We start from the raw sequence: 6439 nt of genomic DNA, 5'->3' as shown, positions 1-6439 counted from the left end.
TAAGCCTCATAGTTAAAAGGTGCCCTTTTCGTAGACATATGAGGGTGCGATCATACCAACACTAATGCACCGGGTCCCATAAAAACTCCTTAGCCAGGTGTGTTTGGACAAACATGATTGTAAGATGAGGAAAGCTTAACGCCCGCACGAAACCTACTTCTACCCACTACCATAACTTCGTCTCAGGAACGTCAGCAGAAACACCGAGAATAGTTCAGTAAAGTGTGAAATTTATATATGTGTATATAAATGGTAAGGATATAACTAGAGATAATCATCCCCACTCACGACATCGTTTCTCCTCATGCAACAAGATTATGTCTTCACAAGAAGGTAACCAGCCGACAAGCAAGGCAGCAATCCTGCAGATAGATCCTGCTACTTTTCAAGCTGCAGCCACGGCAGCCATGACAGCCGTCATAGCGTATCTCAATGCTAACAACGCCAGCAGAGATGGAAGCGGTACCGACAATACAAATCGTTGTAACAATCAGGAACACCGGCGGGTGTCTGCCAATGAAGGCGCCTCAGGCCACAAACCTACGAACAAGAAACGAAAGTTTTGGGACGAAAAGAAGTGTAACCTACCTCAAAAATTCGCTGGAAGACAGCAATCCGTGGCTGCACCTGCCATTACAACACCAGTCACGACACATTCCTCGACACTAGCCACGAGGTCTGTCACCCAGGCACCGGTCAGACAATATATGGGAACACTCCCAAAGTGTAACAAGTGTAGCTACCATCACAATGGGGTTTGCCGGGTGCCGCATTGTAAAAATTGCGACAAGAATGGACATACTTCCCGCTCCTGTAGGACCCAGACCCAACGCATCACTTCAATCCCCAATGCCAGTGTAAGTCCAGTATGCTACCTATGCGGTGAAACGGGACACTTCAAGAGAGAATGTCCAACTGAGAAGAATGACGGGGGAGCAGGAGGAGTGTGATGAACAAACCAGCAGGGGCAACAAGGAAACCTTATTAAGACTTTTGTAATGTTCCAACAAACAAAAACGTTTAAGTACCATATGTTTGTAATGAATTTGGTATGCTTGCTAAAATTACCGTCTTTCAAAAAGTAGTTAAAATACTCTCTCGTTCAAATCAAATCAAATACACTCATGTATGACCTTAGGATCATTACCTGTAAGCTGTGATGACTTTGTGCATACATCGGGGTTAATTATAATCAAAATACTAAAGACTTAAAGCGAATAATTCCGTCTTGACTCCTGTTCCATGTCTAGTAGTGGGATTAGGGTGGAGCCACCCACCCGACGATTTCACCAATATCAAATTACATGCGACTTACATATACCGCTCGATCATAGAGTGACCTGTCAGGGATCATGATATCAAGTATCATTACTAGCTATCAGAACACACTCACTACCAGTGCTAGACGCTGTGGTAGGAATCATCTGCAGTAATAATAACATCGAACAAAACGGAACACACTGAAAAGGAACACAAGATACTCTATCACCCTAATGAGCATTTCTTGCGAATACAGCTTAACACATGTTTTACCTAAAAAGATATTGTTGTCATCATTCAATTTCGATTGGTATAGTCCTCACATTCCCGATTTAACGGCTACGAAAGGACCCTTCACCTAACCCACCAAATATCGAAACCTTCGTCTCCCATAAACACAAATCTGACATGGGCCTCCGGGTCATCTCTCGCTGCGAAACCCCAAAACACTCACCAGAGGAGTATTATACCTTCTGAAACCTTATCACAAGTATTTCCAGAAGAGCCTTCGGGAATGTCACGCATGCAACAGATAAGGTTCAAGCACAGAAGCTTGGGACGAATACGGTTAGTCTATCACCACTAAGTGTATACACGAGGATAATGTATAATTAAGATTCTACGGACATTGGATGTGTGTTTCCGCCCTATTTCCTGTTCCTTGTCTGGTTGTGGACTTGGGGCAGAGTCACCCATCCAACTGTCTTGCCAACCTTTTAAGTTCATACGACCTATATGCGCAAGTTGATGATGGATGGACCAGGTACAAGTCCTACCATGAACTGCGGGACAAGGCTACCCAGGAGTGCGAGTGAACGTTCTACCACCCGAATAAGTCTAGTCGTGTAAACCGAACCCATATGTTCCCTACCGATCTAATCAAATGAGAAACACTAAAGCAGACCCTATGCAGCGCTTCGAGGAGAAGTTATCACTTATGACTTAGTACAAATTCGAGAAAGGTTGAAAGCATCTCGGGAACACGGCGAAACCCGAATAAGTCTTATCATCTATATAAAAACGCAGAGTTTTTACTGGTGAATCTATGATGGCTAGTGTAAACATTATGGTCATATATCATTAAGATTCTATGGACTTAGAATGTGTGATTCCGCCTCATTTCCTGTTCCTTGTTTGGTTGTGGGCTTAAGGCGGGGTCACTCATCCGAATGCCCTTACAATCTTAATGATATATGATTAGTTTACACCAAAGCGATTATAGAAGATCTGGTAGGACTTATAATGCAAGTTTCGTCTCAAATTGTTAAAGCATTCGTAATGCTGGAACTCGCTAACTACGTTATAAAATATTCGGAGTAGTAATATCAAGAATAAAGCAGGGAGCATAAAGGCACACATAGAACACACTATCCTCCCAAAACAATAACTCCTTTTACATCGACTCGGCTCAAGTTACAATAAGAAATTCCAAGGTCGTCATTTAACATCAGGCGGGTTGGTCCCCACCATAATCAATTTCTTGTACTGCGAAAAGTTCCCCCATCTTCCCTCCAAATTCTTGGAGTCCCAGTCGAAACACTAATTTCGGGACGAAATTCTTTCTAACGGGGGGATGATGTGACAACCCTAAATTTTGGCCAAGTCAAAGTCAACTATAGTCAACAAGTCAAACCGGTCAACTCATCTAACCCTTGTATATTAGGGTTTCCATTATGTTTCTTATTGAACAACTCGCAATCTTAATACAAAGTATCACTTAGAGTTTTCACGTGTTCGGAAATTCTAAACCCTAATCAGGGCAAGTGATGAAACTACTCGATAAAACATTATTCCTTAACCCTCGGGGGCATATAACAATCATAACGAGACTTAACGAGGTTTACAAACCTTGCGTTACAAAGCCAAACACTCAAAAAGGTCACAAAAGAAGTCTCTCCCAATCTCTTTCACTCTATCTCTCTCTACCTCAAATCTCTCCCAAATCTCTCCAAGTATGTGAAATCTCTCCCAGATCTCTCTCTGTATGAGAAATCTCTCCAAGTGTGTGAAATCTCTCCCAAATCTCTCCAAGTATGTGAAATCTCTCCTAGATCTCTCTCTGTATGAGAAATCTCTCCAAGTGTGTGAAATCTCTCCCAAATCTCTCTCTGTATGAGAAATATCTCCAAGAATGTGAAATCTCTCCTAAAATCTCTCTCTATATGAAAAATATCTCCAAGAGTGTGAAATCTCTCCCAAAACTCTCTCTGTATGAGAAATCTCTCTAATTATGCGAAATCTCTCCCAAATCTCTCTCTGTATGAGAAATCTCTCCAAGAGTGTGAAATCTCTCCCAAATCTCTCTCAAAATCTCTCTCAACTTTTTATAATCACTCGGGGCATCCCAACCCTCAAATTAGTCGAAAACCGCTCGAAAACGGAAGTCTACGCGAAAAACAGTCTTAAGGAGCCGAACCCTCTTAAGGAGCCGAAACCTCTTAAGGAGCCGAACCCTCTTAGGAACCGAACCTCTTAGAAGCGAACCTGTCAGAAGCGAACCTCCCATTCTCGGACCGAACATGCATCAGAACCGAAACCCTCTCAGCTGAAATGGACCGAGGGTTCGGTCTATTTCGGTTCCCTAGCTACTTCGGACCGAGGCCTGACCTTCGACCCTCCCCCTCGCACCTTCGATCCTCTTCTCTACTCTCGGTTCCTTCCTTCTATACTCTCGGTTCTCACTCCTAAGAGCCGAACCTCGCAGGTTCGGTCCCTATTGCCGGTTTTTGACCCAAACTTCGTTTTAAGCCCGTTTTTCGAGATTTTAACGCGGGATTTTCACCCAAACTCGTATTTTAACATAATAAACCCCAAATATTCATATTTTTTTAACTATATTTTGGGGAAAATCCTTGCCGAAGAATAAAATCTATTTGGTGAGATATTTAGGTGGAGTGTTGACTTATCCTTTGGACAAGGACACAAGCAACCTCCCCATACCTTCATAGTACAGCCCCTAGTCACTATTCACCCATACCTAGTCAATCATTGTCCTTTTTCCACTCTTTTTCAGCCATAATCTTGAGCAAAAGCTGGAGATATCCTTATCTCTCCTCCCGCTTTATTCACTATTTCTCAAGAAAAACAAACACCTCTCTTCCACTTTCTCTCTCTAAAAATTCGAGATTCAAAGGCTGGTCTTGGGTTTTTCCCCCACATTTGGTAAGTATCTTCCTCCTACACTTAGATATTCTACTATCCTTCATCCAAATCATAGATTGCTTACACAAATATCGTCATATTTGTGTTAGATCTTCAAATCTTCAAGCATCTCCCAAGTGTTCTTGAGTTGAACACTTCTTTTCTCCATCATCCATCTACTGAAATCACTCAAGGTGAGTTCATACCGCTACATTTTCATGTTTTCTTCAAGTTTTAGGGGGGGGGGGGAATACAAGTTAAAACACCAAGAACACAACTAAACTCAAACAACAGCCTTCATCAGAAAAGTTGAGTCTTATTCACGGACTGTTTTGACTATCTTAAACTTAATATCTTTCAAAACTGTTTAATATGAATATAGTTCAGGTTCATATCTTTAAAATGACTACTTGCACATCTCCATACGATTTTTCTACGATTTATGGTGATTTTTACAAAACTGCCTATCATTTCAGAAACGAATTCGGACCAGTCTGTGAATATGAACATTTTAACACAAGTTAAAGACTTCTAAAAATCATAATAAAAATTATGAATAAACTAGACACATTTTGGGAATTCTCAGAATTTAAGGATTTAGTTTTCGACTTCGTATGATTTTTCTAAAACAGTGTAGAAAGGTTAAAAACTAGTTAACAACTTACAACTTTCATAACACTTTGTAGTATGTTGAGCAAAGTGTATAACCATAAGTTTTAAATATTGAATGTATTTTCTTGTTAGTTTATCGTCATAAACTGAAATTTAGTCATTCATGATAAGGTTTCTTCATTCATTTCGAACACATATAATAAACTACAATAAGCATAGTTTATGGATTTTTACTACATGAAAAAGGTTTTACTCTCAAAACAAATGGGTTTTTCATATATTACATGATAAACTATAATATGTATAGTTTATGATTCCATTAACACAACAAACATAGTTTGGAAGGTTTTATTCCCACAGAAAAAGGTTTTACACTCACACACACCACACGTAAACTTGTTAACGTAAATTGTGAGACATTCCTCTTAGTACTCCTAGAGTACGGGTTAAAATTCCTGGTAGTTATAACCAGAGTCTCTTGTAGGGAGAACGTGATAATTGTGTATAGATCTATATTGGGTTTGACAAACCACACCTGAGCTGCATGCAACAACTAGACCGGCAGGTCTGAGGTGACAAGTGTCATTATCTTTTTCGACGCCTGAGAAACGTCGTGGCATGTTCATTAGTCATAGTATGGTTATAGCGACTCACATAGGGAGTTAACAACACATAAAGTTTACGGGGATTTTTCTCAAATCAAAAAAGGTTTTATGTCGATTTAAAATCACTTTTTATATCAATAAGTATGGATAGTACTGTACACTTTCGGTCTTGGAATTGTTAGACTTCAGCTATAATTGCTATGTGTATATGCTAGAGCTATATAAGAATCTAGTCACAATCGACTTAGAATTGGTGGGCCCGCCTTATCTCCTGTTCCTTGTTTGGTTGTGGACCTATGGCAGACCCATTATATTCAAGGGTTTATTTAACTTAAATTTTATATAACTTATATACGCTGGGCGATTATAGAAGGAATCTATGGGTCCTTCTAGGGTACATTATCGTATAACATAGAAGCATTCATCTCACACTTAATAAAGAAAATATTGGATTTTCTGGAAACATACTCTGTCGCTTTTACAAGGAAAACGGTTTCTTTCTCAAACAAAACTCTTATGAACTCACCAACTTAATTGTTGACACTTTTTCAAAACTACTTGTATTCTCAGGAAATCAGTGAAACAGGAAAACCAACAGCATTTTGAGGATAGGACGTTAAGTCGTCAAACAGTTCATTTTGTCATCATAATGTAATTGATTTTGAAACATGTAAACTTATTCTATGGTGTAACCTTTTCAATTATATTTATGATGGTTGTACTTACTTTGAGCACTATTATATTCGTTGTTGTGATACTATATATGAAGTCCTCCACCCCCGGACGTTTCCGCCATCCTTGGTTTGGGGGTGTGACAACTA

The sequence above is a fragment of the Lactuca virosa genome, chromosome 8 (genome assembly GCF_052849685.1).
Source record: "Lactuca virosa cultivar CGN04683 chromosome 8, Lactuca_virosa_CGN04683_v6, whole genome shotgun sequence".
In the NCBI taxonomy this organism is placed as follows: Eukaryota; Viridiplantae; Streptophyta; class Magnoliopsida; order Asterales; family Asteraceae; genus Lactuca; species Lactuca virosa.
The sequence above is the reverse complement of the archived record's forward strand: the minus strand, read 5'-3'. Positions refer to the sequence as shown.